We start from the raw sequence: 14,798 nt of genomic DNA, 5'->3' as shown, positions 1-14,798 counted from the left end.
AGTCTTTTTTTCCGGGAACGTACGTCACAATATTCCTCATTTAAATAATTCCCGCCCAAAGCATACACAAAATAAAGGGGGCGAGGCCTGGTGTGTTAAAACTCATGGTTATGGTAAGGGGCATGACATTTCTGAAACATGTTTGAAGCGGTTGACCAATCACAACACACTGGTTCAGCTGACCAATCAGAGCACATTGCGCTTTTCACAAGACGGGGCTTCATATGGCGCTTTTCCACTGCATGGTATGGCTCGCTTTGTCTCGGGTTTGCTTTTCCACTGCAGTTCCACTAGTACCGCTTCAAAGAGGGTAGCATTATAGACTGATATATAGTTGCGCCACCTACTGCCGTGACATCATCCGCTCCTCGGCTACCAACGAGAGGAACGTCTGCGCCTCGTCTACTGACCACGATTCAGCCATTTCTTTTTTCAAGTTGCGTGTGACGGTCGTTTAAATCAAAGTCCTTTAAAAAAGTTGTGTAAACAAATGATACTACGGTGGCTGTTGCTGCAAGCGGGTTTGGTGTCTTGTTTCGCGAATCCAATGACGCTGGTAGTGACGATTCTCTCTGACCAATCAGTGAGCTGCAGTGTTGTTTACACATCACATTTTCACACCTCAACCGAGATGGTACTATTTAAGCGAGCCGTACCATGCAGTGGAATAGCGCCAATAGAAACAGGAACTAAACAGAGCATCATTGACAGACTGGGAAGAGTGGTGCTGCAACAATGTAAGTGTCTTAGTATATTTTAAATTAGTACATTACTTAGTATATAATCTTAGCATATTTTAAACTATTTGTTCTATGCGTTGAAGTGATCAGCTATGATAAAAATGTTCAGCAGCAAAGGGGGATCAATGCACGGCCCAAACCTCCGGTAATGCAAACCCTCAATCAATACTTATTCTGGTATTTCAGAGAGGAAATTGTTTTAACGGTGACAGGGAATGGGATGGCTTAAGTAGACAAATGGACATGCAGAACGCAGCCTATCAGAGGGGCTGACTGATGTTTCAGTGTTTCATAATGAGAGGACCGCCGGAGTGGAAATGTTAAGCTAATACCCAGCGGAAAATCGTCCTGGGTTATTTTATTCATTCCACAACATTGGGATGCGTTTCAGCAGCATTTGAATAATAAAAATGGCAAGGCCTCCCTGATGGCCTGCCCTGTGAGTACTCGTCTAAACGGAGTCCACGGGGTTGGTGGGTGTTGGGCACAATAATCAGATCAGACTCTACGACCAGTGACACTTCCTGCATCACGGCCCATTTCCCCAGCCATCAAGCATTCGCTAATAATCAGTGCTGATTACACTAAATAGCCTATAATAACATGGGCCAAGAATCCTTAATTGAGGAAGATGAAGTGTTACTTGTTTAAAGCAATTAAAGTACGCTGTTAATTTCCCTATTTACCTCTTTATTTTGTGGCTTGTTTGCCAGGAGACGTTGCGTGCGCTCTGATAATGATGTTTGCCTTTTCATCCGAAGTGCCAGTGATACTACTAACTCAAATTTCTGCAGAAGGCATCTAAAAATAGCCTGACTGAACAATGAAAACATATTCCTCAGTTGTTTTTTTCCCTGCTGCTTTGATGACATTCGTGAAAAATCATCTTGATCAGCCCCTTTCCCGCTAAAAAGAAATGTTTAGGAGGCATCGTGCTGTACAGCACGCCACGTGTCTGTGAACATAATGAGACACAACCATTCTCCCTGTGAAGCTCATCTTGCAGGATTCATTTTTTTGCCCAACACTAATATGTGAAAAGATAAGACTTGCGTTTTATCCTCCCTTCTCCAGCTTGCTGCAATCTGACGTGAGATACAAGACAGTAGAAAGAGTTCACAAATAGGCGTCCCAGTAGATGGACCGGATTTGGAAACGGTTAGAAAGCGGGAGGGTGGGCTTGTGTTCCATCAGACAAATATCCCAAAGACATTGCTTGAACCTTAATTAAACATGGTAAGGGAGGAAATAAATAAATAAACACCATTCCCAGGGTTCATGTTAATTTATGCAAAGACTTGAGTTGATCAGATGCATCTCCTGTTCCCATTCCCCCTTCCCTTTCATCCCTGAACCCTCCCGTGAAACCCTTCTGAAAATCCAGTGTACCAAGATACTGCAACCTGCATATCAAAGATGGCTGGTGAATTTGGCGTGAGGGATTTTTGAGAAATAATGCTGTTTTGTTAATATACAGAGAACCTGATAGGGCATTTCGAAAAGATCAAGGTCGAACGGAAATAAAACGGGTCGGTGTAAACCTCACATCTCAGAGATGTCCTTGGGCCTACATTGGCAAAGAGACAGAGGCTATGGAGGGAGCTCCGGAGGTGCCACGAGGACAACATCAGGATCATTCCGCCTTTATCACCCGTGTGTGGGCAGAAATTCTATCATGAAAGCACCACCATGAAGAGGTGTTTTGTAGAGAATCTAGAATCCCTCAGAGATTGATTCACACCCACACTTGGATTGTGCCGTTGTGCTCTTGTATTAAATGTAAGTGATTGTGTTTTCAACCATTTAATCACCAGGCCAGACAACACCAAGACATAGTGATATATGTAAAGAAAGAAGTTGAAAAGTACATACCCGTCAAAAGTTTGTACACACCTACTTGTTCTGTATTATCCCTAGTGTTGGGAAAGGTACTAACACTTCAGCTTCCCAACCTACTGACAAAAAGTAGCATTTAAACGTTAGTTCACCCAAAAAAATTATGTCATTAATTACTCAACCTCATGTCGTTCCAAACCCGTCAGACTTTCTTTCATCTTCGGAAAACAAATGAAAATATTTTTACAGAAAAGAGATTTCTGTCCCCTCCATTGACAACATACACAACTACCAATTTGACGCAACAAAATGTTGATTATGGTGAACAGAAGCTCAAGCATGTTCGCTTGACACGCAAGAATCAATGAGGTTCATTCTCGTGTTACGCAGCACAATTGAGCGTCCCCAAGAACCAATGGAGCGTGTTTTCCCGCATCAAAGTAAGTACGGTTGAGCTCCTGTTTATGCTCGCTGATCAATGTTTATACAGTATGTGAATAAAAGCCTAAATTCGATCTGTTCATCATATAGTGATCGAGTCTCTTCAGAAAATTTGGATTAAACTGCTCAATTCATTTTCATCAACTCAACCGATTTTTGTGCAGCAACTCAAATTAATCAGTGATTCGGTTTTGGACCAGTTAATTTTCATGAACAATCTGAATCAATTCACTCAAATGAATCATTAAAAAAGCAAAAAGATAAGATAGACAGTTTAGGTGGGTGTGTTTGATTATTGAAATATACACTACTTTTGAAAAGTTTGGGGTCAGTAATAAATGTATAATTTTATTCAGCAGGTTTGCATTAAAAGACTTTTACATTGTTAAAAACTATTTAAAATAAATGGTATTTCAAATAAATGCTGTTCTTTGGAACAAATATTTAACAATATTATTGTTTTTACTGTATTTTTGATGAGCTAAAGAGACTTCTTTCAAAAACCAAACATATGACCCTCAACTTTTGAACGGTAATGTATATGAGTAAAAACAGTATATGAATAGAATATGAAACTGTAAAAAAAAAATTGCATACTAGAATGTGTAGTATGGTAGCATGCTAATCCAAACACAGCCATACAAATGGAACCTTTGCACTGACGCTTCAGGTTGTGATATGCAGCGTTCATCTGTGTTGGTTGATATTTAGAAGTCAAGGTCCTGTGGCAGGGGTCTGATGGGTAAAGTCAGCTTTGGCCTCATGATCATGGACAGAGAGATTGGCAAGATGTGTCTGAGATCTGGGCAGGATCATTTATTCAGTCTGACCCTCATTCACCTCCTTCATCGGTCCCATTAGGAAAATGTCAGTCTGCCAGAAAGGTGTCCTCCAAAGGAAGTGAAAACTCTGGACATCAGATGGCATCTCTTGATTCTTTATGCAATTTTGTGCTGTTTGAGAGGTACATGAGCCATGCATCTAAGGTTTAAGACTGGAAGAGAGGGTGTGAGAGACATTGGCAGGTCTTGTCAAAAGAAAACATTGGCAATTTGGAGCGGGACAGTTTGGGAAGATCAGACGACACCAGTCGGGTGCTGTCAGGCCCTTCTTTCTTTTCACTGAAACATTTGTTTCTAAGGTCAAAATGCACCATGAGATCATATAAAAACAGTGAACAACACTGAAATACTGTCTGACCCTGATGAATTTCCTTATTACGGTACTCCAGACTGATTTATGCTAGTTAGTGCTGGTTTGGCATTGGTACCAGCAAACACTTACAAAAAAGTACCATGGTGGTCCTGGAGTACCATGTTAAGACAGAGTACATGAATTTCAGTATTATGGCATTTATAAAAGTACCGTTTTAGTATATGTCTTTGTACGGTGTTACACATAATATTGAAATTAATGTTATTTACATCTTACTCCAAAGTTACTACAAAAATCCCTTACAAAAATGTACCATGGTTTTATTATAGTAAAAGTGTACTAATGGCATGCTTTATTGGCAGATTGATTACCATTTTGTATAACCACAGTTTTACCACAAATACCATGGGTAAACTATGGTTAGTGTAGCAAAACCATGGTTCATTTGTGGTTACCATGGTTTAACTATAATAACAATGTTTTTTGGGTTTTATTTGTAGTAAAACCATAGTTAATTTTCATAAGGAATGCAATGAAACTACTATGGTATATGCTAAAAAATAAACATGCTAATACCATGGTTCATGTTTGAAAAACATGGTAGTACTAAGGTATATTTGTACAGTACAGTAATGTCATCGGGTGGTAATACCCTGTTAGTTTGAAATATACAATGGCACTATTATGATAAATGTCCAAAAAACACTATTACTATGTGGATGTCCGACAAACATGTTAGTACTATGGTTTTGTAAGTGTTACTTAAAAATGTTACTGTGTTGGTAGTATAGTACAGTAATGTTTCAGGTGGTAATACTACTGTATTTTATATACAATAGTACTGAAATTCATGTGTCATTGTATTTGCCAGGTGCATCCAAAAATACCATGGTACTACAGCGGTAAATCTCCAAAACAACCTTGGTAGTACCATGTATATTTGAAAGTATCATAATATTACCATGTATCATCATCACTTTACTATGGGACTACCACAGTACACTTTTAGCAACTTTTAACAACTAGTTGGTGAGGTTTATCAACCAGTGTGGTCCTGCTGGTTAGCTAGTTAAAAAGGTCTCATGTGGACACCAACATCCCAGCCAAATTAGCTTTTTAACATTTTTCGGATTTTAATTTTACCCTGGTTTTGCTTTAGGGTGTCTTTTTTTTTCATCATAACCCCTTAGATAATAACTTGTGGGGGAATTTCCCTCTGCTCCTTCACACAAAGCAATCCCTTTATGTAAGAACTGAGGAACATCTCTGAGCGCGTACTGCGTACGTGACGTGAGTTTATGAATGATTCTTTGCAGGCTGCTCAACTGAGGCTCAATGCATTGTGATTGCTTTGGTTCTTTGGAGAAACAAACCAGTGTGAAAAACCCAAAGGCTGATGCTAAGCTCACAACACTAGCAAAAGTGGATTAGCTGAGCACTTTGCAATGTTAGGATAATCGGAATGAGAGCTCTTCTCTACTGTACACCCTACAGAAACATCCCCACATCCCTTTACGGTGGTCTCAGAATCTAAATCACATAGACAGTCACACGCCTATCTTATCGGCATAGCTTTTGTGATATGTTACTTTGTTCAGCAGGGATCTGTCAATATACAGACGTGCTGACAGTTGCTTAGTGTCTGCAGTGCACTGTGCCGTGAATGACCTGACAGGCCATCGTTTGCCCATCGTCGACATCCCTGCTGAAAACACCAGCACATGTTGTGTTCTGGATGCTGGTGTAGATATTCCCATCTAGCTTTTTAAAATCAACTTAAATAGTCATTCTCAAACCATTTTACTTATGTAATGTAACATATTTCTAAGTGAAAATGCAAAACAGGACTTGATTTCATCCACAGGGAACTGATTGGATTGTGTTACATACCACAGTGGACCCAGACCAAGTTAAATAGCTGTTTGGTTATTGGTTAGCATTGTCCAACAGCCTGTACTGCCTACTGTGAGTGACATCAGCAGAAATGGAGAGTCCTGCTGGGAGACAAGAAAATCGCATTACAAATTTTGCACACGTATAACTTATAAATATTTAATGTGATTAATAACACAACACAGTAACCTGTATATGCTACTCATGTTATTTCAGAAGCTTAAGTTTTGCAAACATGGACACTTTTACACTACTTTTCAAAAGTTTGGGGTTGGTAAGATTTTTGAATGTTTTTGAAAGAAGTCTCTCTTGCTCACCATGGTGGCATTTATTTGATAAAAAAATACAGTAAAAACATAGTGAAATATTATTAAAATTTAAAATAAATGTTTTTTATTTAAATACACTTTAAAATGGTTTTTATTCCTGTAATGGCAAAGCTGAATTTTCAACATCATTTATACAGTATTCAGTGTCACATGATCCTTCAGAAATCATTCTAATATGCTGATTTGCTGCTCAAGAATCATTTCTTATTATCAATGTTGAAAACAGTTGTCCTGCATAATATATTTGTGTAACCCGTGATATCCCCCCCCCCCTCAAAAGAACAGCATTTATATAAAATTAGGGCCGGGACTCGATTAAAAAAATTTATCTAATTAATTAAAGGCTTTGTAATTAATTAATCGAAATTAATCGCATTTTAATTGCATATAAATTAGGGCTGTCAATCAATTAAAAATAATTGTGTTGAACATGTTATTGAAATAATGTTCAAATGTTCAAAGGGTGAGCATTGAAATAATTGTGCCTAGCAAATAATCAATACAATACAATTGAACATTATTAAATTATTGAACATTATTAAATTATACATTTGATATTAAACATTAAATACAAACATTTTGTAACATTATAAATGTCTTTACTGTCACTTTTGATTAAATGAATGTGTCCTTGCTGAATAAAACTATTAAATTATAAAAAAATTAAAAAAGTCTTACTGACCCCTAAACTTTCGAACTGTACTGTATGTTTGACACATTTAAATTAAATATTTGATGATAGTTTAGACTGTTAGATTCACGTTTTTATTTACATTGACCTAAAATATACCAATTCATTCAGAGGTGACTGGACTAAAATGAATGAGACATGACAAAATATTTACCACCTTTCAAGTACATTTTTTGTCAAAAGAAAAAAATGACAAAACAACAAGAAATCTGTAAAAATGAACGCTTGAAAGTCTCTGAGGGTAGTCATGCAAGTAGTTTTTTTGGGCAACAGAGTTGTGTCAACAGATCAATGAAGCCCCCCTCTCAAAGGCAGTCGGACACATCTGAAGAGGAGCTAAGTTTCCTTTGGACAGAGCCTTGAGCGAGCTCCATGCTTCAGCGTGTGCTGCGTTTGAACTGAATCTATAGTGCTGCATTTTCATGCACGTTTGGTTTAATCTCACGTTCTCTTTTTTCATCTTGTTTAGTGTGCATCTCTTACCATACTGAACCAATAGTCCCACAGCAGAAAAAAAAAAATCTGCAAGGTTTGAAGTATAGAGAGAAAATGCAATCTTTGGGTTCCTTCTATAGAATTACATTTAGTAAACACAATTTTTTTTTGTTACATTTTCTGCTAGTGTTCTGGGTGGTTGCTAAGGTACGCTATGTGGTAGAGCTGCATAATTCTGTATTTTTTTTGTTTCAAACAGAGATCATTATTCTCCCATGATTCTGAACAGACACAAAATATCATGTAATTTACTAGAAGTTCTGACGAAATGTTAATTGCTGCAGTCTATTTAAAATGTTTAATTATTCTGAATGAACTGACTGATTCAATGATCACTAATTGATGAATTCAACTAGAATTGCCTGTGACAGACTGATACAGTGTATTTTGTGAGTGGAGCTGTTACTCTGTGTTAAATCCTGTAGTAGGACAGTCATTAACAAAAAGCCACATATGTGTGGCGTTGTCCAGGTTTTACACTGGATAAATTAGTAGTGACACGTAACCTGGCAAGTATCTTCATTCACCAACTTGCAACATAGATCGCCTTGCTAAAACACATATGTGGGAGATGCGGAATGGATAAAAAAAAAAAAAAAAAAAAAAGAAGACTTGAGTAAGCCCATTAATGGCATGTTTGAGTCATGCTCTTAACGAACTATGTGTTTTTCCTCTTTCCATATTGTGAATAATAAATGTGTATCATTTTAATTAGCTTGTTACACAATGGAGCCTAACTTATTGTAATAATTATTTGACGTAGCCTACTTTTACACTCAGAATTATTCCTTGGCATCTTCACATACTAAACTGCATTTTCTTTTTTTATTGTTTGTGTGCTGGAGGTACGCATTTACGTCGTGTGCAGATTGATGTTAACATTTAAGCTAGCTAGTGAGAGAAAATGGCACTATCAAAGAGTCTAAAGAGGAAAGTTGACAGCGAAAATAGGGCATACAAAGAAGAATGGAAAGACAACTATGCATTCAGCCTACCTAGTTTTGTGAATGCAAAGCCGGTGTGTCTTATCTGCAACGAAGCGATCCATAGATTCTTTTGAATGTCTTTCAGAACTTTTCAAATTAAAAGCTCTCAATTCATCTCAAAATTAAACATTGCTGCAAAAACATTCTCATTCTTTTATTTTGAAGGCAAACTGTTGCTGTCATGACAGATCTATTTCAGAACCAGCCGCTATCAAAATAATCTGGCTGCGGGCGTGGGCCAGATACAGTATTATTGCTGACCACTGCAATAGCGGTTACTAACACCGTTTCTACACTGGACACAACAGCTGGAAGCTGTCTACACTGGACTCTACAAAGCGAATGTTACAAATCCATTTATTCTTCATGTGAGAAGTAACGAGAGCGTTTGAAGTACATCAGAAATAGAATTTGTCATCTTGTGCCGCATCAAGTTCCAGTGTAGACAGCATCACTGATCATAATGGGTTCTATCTGCTTTTGCACGTCACATCTGCAAGGCGAAAATGATAAATCTGATTCCCTATCAGTCGCTCATGTTCGACGTGACGGCGTAATTGGGATCACTTCAGGGAGCCCTATCAACTTCGAGTGTCTACAGAACGAGCCAATGAACGTTGGCGTGCATGAATTGCGTTACGCACCCCGCCCCGGGGGTATAAACAGGAAGCGGGCGCACGCACACATTGTCTTTCACTTCGGAGCCGGGAGGTTGTTACTTCATAGTACTGCAAGAAGAGACTCTGCAAGGTTGGAAATTCTAACTCTGTCCAGCATTGGTGTGACGGTGCGATCAGTGGTGGCCGTGAGCTTACAGCTCTCAACTGCTGTTTTTACAGCTTCTACACTGTGTGTGTGTGTCAGTATCGGTGGGCGTTCCTTGAGTTTATACTCATTATAGCCACGGCTATACCCCTGGCTGCCTCAGCGTGGGAAGAGTTTTTATTTTCTCTTTTTATTTTCAACTAAAATATCAACACAGGCATGACCCTGCGTCCTTTTCAGGATGTCATTCCACTTGTGCGTTTCTGGGTGCGGTCGTTCCCTGGCGCCAGCAGACGGCCACAATAGTTGCCTCTCGTGTTTGGGCATTCAGCTCGCTGAGGCAGCTTTTGTGAATAGTTCATGTTCCTATTGCGGGAATATGACTATGGCTGCATTAAGATCAAGACTCGCTTACCTCAAGGGAGGTGCAGTCCCCTCGCCTATGCCCCAATCTAGTGTCTATTCTGGACCTCTCACGCCTCACAAACGCGGCCGCCGCTGGAGCTTCCAAAAGAGCGTGCTTGTCCTTCTCATGAACGACCAGTCGTGTCTTTTGGGGCTCCTCCTGACGATCAGATGTCGGTCGCAGCATCGGAGGGGGAGCTTCAGTCCTCTGGAGATGAGGATTCGGCTGCGTTACCTCCTTCGGGGAGTGTAGCATTGTCCGAGTCAGATCCAGAATGGATGCTTTCCCGGGCCAAACCTTCTTGATTGGATGATTGGTTTCTCTGGGCGGGCCGTGCTGGTTCTCAGCGCGCCGCCCCGGTGCCTTTCTTCCCGGAGGTGCATGAGGAGCTCACTAGGTCGTGGACAGCACTGTATAGTGCCAGAAGCCGTCCTAGTGGCTCCACCCTCGATGGCGGAGCAGCTAAGGGGTATGTGGATCTCCCACCAGTGGAGCGTGCCGTTGCGATGCAGCTGTGTCCAGCGTCCGCTTCCTCTTGGTGGGGGAGTTCACATCTCCCGTCCAAAGCGTGTACGTTTTCGTCCGGTCTCACGGCGAAGGCTTACAGATCACTTCCCTGAAGTGATCCCAATTACGTCGTCACTTCGACGTTACGTCTCCCGTTCCCTCCTTCAGGGAACGAGGGTTACAATAGTAACCGAGAGGTTACTTATAAAAGCTATAGCACAACTCAACTAGTCACATGGAGTATGTACACAGTAAACAAATTCAGTATATTAATGGTAAAAAGTGTAAAAATGATAATAACCTGTTAATTGGTTGACGGAAAGTATACTTTTATACACTATATACGGTGAAAAACTAATCAATCTAAAAGGGCATTTCATGTCATTTTACAGTGAAATATTTGCACAATTGCAGTTGTTGGAAGTAAAAAAAAACAAGTCATCTTATAATTTACAGAGAATTTTTTTTAATTGACACCCATTTCATTTAGTTTTTCATTGAAATTACTGTATTTTGTACATTAGGGTTTTATGTTGTTAAATTAATGTTTATTGCATTATTTTAGTGTGTTACCATGATGGTGCTTTGTATTTGTGTGTATGACACTATACACCTTCTATACACTAGTTACTAGTACTTACCTCAGCTTGTGGAAAAGCTACTTGTGATGAGCTTTAATTCTAAATGTGGCTTTCTCATTACCACCTGTGTTTTTTTGGTGCTTGTCACTGTTTTATAAAGGTACAAACCAGATTTTGCACTTTAAAATTGTTATGTTAACATTATATCAGTATTTTTTTCCTTTTTCCCCATTTTTTTCCATTGCACACAAGTTTAATATTTAGCGTTAGGGATTTTTTAAAATTCTTAAACCCTAACAGCAATCAAGAATAGTGAATTCAGCCAGCTCAAGAGAGAGGAATCATTTCACAGGTAAATTTCAAATGCCCACTATTTATGTCTTCAGTTCCATTTAAACATCATAGGTGTATTTGATCATGATTTTCACCACACTGCGTTGCGTGGGCGCATGTGTGATCTGCAATTTTTGCTTTTGTCTGCAGTTGCTTTCGTGTGATGTAATACTTGCCCTACTTTTAGGTGAAGATTATGCTAGCAATACGTCGGTACAGTTAGAAGCAGAGCGGAGAATGTATTATAAATGCTCAGGTCTTGGCAGAGCTGCTCTTACAGTATTCCCACAGGAGCTCCGTGAGTTTGCTTCTAAAAAGCTGAACACCATCAGCGCTGACCATCAAAGATGAGTCCTTGGCCTGAGTTACTCTTCTGCTAAGGTTACATTAGCAAAGCGGCCAGGGGCGCAAACTCAGGCTTGCTTCCTCTCTTCCTGCATGCTCAGTGCTGTAACATATGCAAAGATGTATTATTAAACACACCGGGTAAGAGTGAAAAAAAAATACTGTGGGTTATTGGCAGTGCGAAATTCAGATGGCATGGTCTCCTAAGCCCCTGCAGTCTTTTTGGCTACGTTCACACTGCGAGCCTTAGTGCAATTCAGATTTATTGCTCAGATCCGATTTTTTTGTATACCTGTTCACTCTGTTGTTTTAAATTTGGCCAATATCAGATTCCAGTGTGAACAGATCATGGTTCGGAACTGATCCGCATGTGCAAAAGAACAATAAAAAGATGTCACGCAGCACGGAGGAAATTAAAGTAAGTGATTAAGTCTTTATTTATAGTGTGATCTGCCGTGGAAGCCAGTAAATTTATGCACAGGCAATAAAACAAAAACAAAGAGGAAGACACAAAAAAGAGAGCAGAATTTTTAAACATTTATGATATGAGCCCTCGTGTTTTGCTTGTATATAGAGCTGTCACTGTAATACTTATGAGCTCTGACACATCACTGTCCTTCACTAACTATCTTTCACAACTGTCTTGATAACGTCAGGTATGTAAAAGTGACTCCCATGAGCACAGACTTATGACAAATGTTGATCTAGAGTGACATTAAAGTCCTATTGGAACACATATGGAAGTGGCTCAAATCAGAATTGAAATGATCAGATTCAATGTGGTTTGTACTGTTCACACTCATGAAAACAGAAAAATTTGGGCCACATTTACCTGCAGTCTGAACGTAGCTTTGTTAGCTGCACTCACACTAATATTAAACACAGTTACTATAAAAAAAAAAAAAAAAAAACGTATGTAAAGACATAGCAGTTTATAAATGTTGATTATTACACTGAATTACCTCTAAACCTTAAGTGTGTAATTCTTTCTCCTGTACCAGCTGCACTACAGATCTTTGGCCACTCTATTGCCATCTGTGGTTGGAACATAAAATTGCAAGTTACTTACAGAGTTGTCCATTTTACTTCGGCACTGACATCACTCTGTATGTTTGAGCATCCAAACAGATTGACACAGGAAGGCTCAACCATTTGAGTGAGTTTGGGGTGGGAGTATTGGTTGTTACTACAGCTAATGGGATGTTCAATGAACCTGTTTTTGAAAACATCATTGAAGTAATATCTGCAGCCATAAACTATAAAAATGTACACAAATGTCTTTTAAATTAAATGAGCACGATGTTAAATAACAGAAATAGGTACATCTGAGTGAAATGGATGATCAAAAAAGACAAAAAAGTTGAATGGGGAGTTTGACTGGATGGAAGCGGACCTAAATGCGAGCTTGCAGACAACTGTAAGAAAGGGCCGGGGTTTAAACAGTCTAAATGATTGGAGAAGTCCTGCACAACTCACCAGAGAGAAGTCTGTCGTTTCACAGGAAGATCGAGTTATGATGTTTAATTCAAACTTACGAGGTCAAAAAAAAGAAACAAGTAACATGCATGGATGAATCGTTCAGAAAAAGATCAATAACATGCATTTAGAAAATAGATAGATGCTGCCTTCATGTGCTATCGGAATATTTGTATTTGGACATTATTGCCCTCTCAAGTCATATTTACTGGGAAACTGATACCCGAGTTAGGCGTGCCATAAATATCAATCATAGGGGAGAGGAGAACAATTGCTGCTGTGTCTTCATTAGTTTTTTCCACAACAGCTACATCGCCTCGTCTTGTAGTGCATATTTATATGAACAACCAAATTTATACACAGCGAAAATAGCATGTATTCGACCAAAATTCCAGTATCATCAGCACAGACTATCTAGATAGCACAGTGAATGTTAATATTGTTATCAACGAATAGGATGCTACATTTTATTCAAAATTGAATAGCTTCAAAATACGAATACGTTTGGCTTTAATAAGATTTCCCAAAGAAATAGGCAAGAATAAACCTGGTTTCCGCCATGATTTCTATTCTCTACGACAAAAAAGCACTTGAACGCGACGAGCTTGTAATCACAACTTTAGCTCAATCAGCGCTGCAAATATTTAGTGAATTTTTTATATTTTTGCTATTCTGTTATTTGGCGCGAGTACCGCAGCAATTACTCACTCCACCTTTAAACAATTTTAGATCCTACAATGAATGTTACTGAGTTTTCTACAATCCCAGGTGGTGAGAAGTTTGAAATTTGATAAAAGTACAAAGTGCAATTTCACGGCTAAGGCAAGACTTGTGAAATGAAAATACAATATGTTGATGCATTTTGCATCAAAGCTATATAAGAAAGCTTTGAAATAAGTTTGATATTTGAAGATTTTTTTTTCACCCAAACTATTGACATCTATATCTGACAATCAAAAGGCACCTTCAAAGCCAGCATTCAAACGTACTGAATGTGAGAGCTGGATCAAGCCAGAGCCATCCAATAACCCACCCCAAAGAATCAACCAACATTCATTTTCATTCTAGTTTGCGGCCGAATACTTGTCTGTTTACATATGCATTGATCTGGCTAACCCATCCACCAGAGTCTGTTTTCATCCATCTTTCCGCACAGAAGTGGGTATTATATGACTAATGATGCACTCTCGTGGCTGTGTATGATTAAATTAACCCATGCCTTTTACCCTGAGCCCAGCCATCACTTTTTATGATGGATGAAAATCGAAAACCCCCTCAGAAGCCCCCCCCACCCCACCTCACGACATTCACAATACGTCTAATGCAATTAGCCATTAACAGAGCCAGAACAAAACTGCACTTTTTGAGCTTTTGTTTCTGAAATTTCCTGCATAAATGTCCCTCAAATTTGACTCCCACAAGAACAAATCTGCAATCGGGAAAGTCAGTCAATTAAAATCAATGTGATCACAATCTAACACTATTTTCATTTAATAACATGAAATAAAAGGCTTAAAATAATAGGCTTAAAGTTATTGGGGCAATTAAAAGTACAAGTGATCTCAACTCATCTCAATAGCACAAAAAAGATATTTCTCTAACTATATCCAAGCGAATGGGAAACGCAAACATGAAACTCAATGAAAATGTGCAAAGACTGAATAATACACAACCTTCCTCACATTTGGACTTGCTCTAACATGTGTAAAGTTGTTTTTGCTGCTGGTCTGCAGTCCTCCACTGGTGTTTCACATGTAGTTGATAGTGATGGGGACGAGACTGCCTATGCCGAGTCCGAGTCAAGACCGAGTCTTTGAAG

General features: G+C 39.0%; 1 protein-coding gene across 1 annotated transcript in view; it reads left to right on the top strand.

The window, feature by feature from the left end:
* ntng2a (netrin g2a) overlaps positions 1–14,798 on the top strand; it is a 58,605-nt gene that overhangs the window by 10,520 nt on the left and 33,287 nt on the right. The gene's annotated exons all lie outside the window — the stretch shown is intronic.

The sequence above is a fragment of the Rutilus rutilus genome (assembly GCF_951802725.1).
Source record: "Rutilus rutilus genome assembly, chromosome: 19".
In the NCBI taxonomy this organism is placed as follows: Eukaryota; Metazoa; Chordata; class Actinopteri; order Cypriniformes; family Leuciscidae; genus Rutilus; species Rutilus rutilus.
Note: the sequence above shows the minus strand (reverse complement) of the source record. Positions and strands in the feature narration are given on the sequence as shown.